Source organism: Nannospalax galili, unplaced genomic scaffold (assembly GCF_000622305.1).
Source record: "Nannospalax galili isolate Female #2095 unplaced genomic scaffold, S.galili_v1.0 scaffold312, whole genome shotgun sequence".
Taxonomy (NCBI): domain Eukaryota; kingdom Metazoa; phylum Chordata; class Mammalia; order Rodentia; family Spalacidae; genus Nannospalax; species Nannospalax galili.
In genome coordinates, this window is record NW_008335967.1 from 3,657,731 (window position 1) to 3,658,401 (window position 671).

A 671-nucleotide genomic window follows, 5' to 3' on the forward strand; every position below is an offset into this window, starting at 1 on the left:
ATTAATAACTTCTTCACATGGTTATGACTTTCCCCTACCCTGGTTCCGAAAATAAAAGTAATTTCCATTGCAACGTTTGATGACTCACATTTTCAAGAACCCTACATAAGGTAGGTCGCCAGACGCCAATTGTTTTGCAATAACTTTCTATTAACACGAGCTGTGAAATGTAGCTTTATCTGTGTCAGTACTTCATAGTCATCCAAAAGGTGAGTACGGTGAAGAGAAATGGGGACAGGGCGGAGCTGTCAGGGCGAGTGGGAACTGCGCCAAAGGCGGTGGCAACAAGAGACCCGCTAGGGTAAAGGCTAGGCAGGCGGCCCGCACTGCGCAGGCGCCACTAGGCAAGAACACCGGAAGTGAGACTGGGGCCTGGTGGGGAGACGAACGTGCCGGGGAGTAGGCGCTGGGGGCTGGGCTTCGGGAAGGGGCGCGGCACTCGCACCATGCGGTCCAATTTCTACTTGGCTCGCCCGCGGTTCAGCCGGCTGGGTCAGGTGCGGATGGGGGAGGAGCCTGCCCTTCCCAGTACCGGCTCAGTCCCGCACGACCGGGTTGCCCCTTCAGACTCCTCAGAGCTCCTCCCCTAGCAAAACCGTCACCCGGCCCCGCCCCATTATCTGGCCCCGCCCTCAGGCCCGCTTCCGACCCCGCCTGCCCTGTCCCGCCCC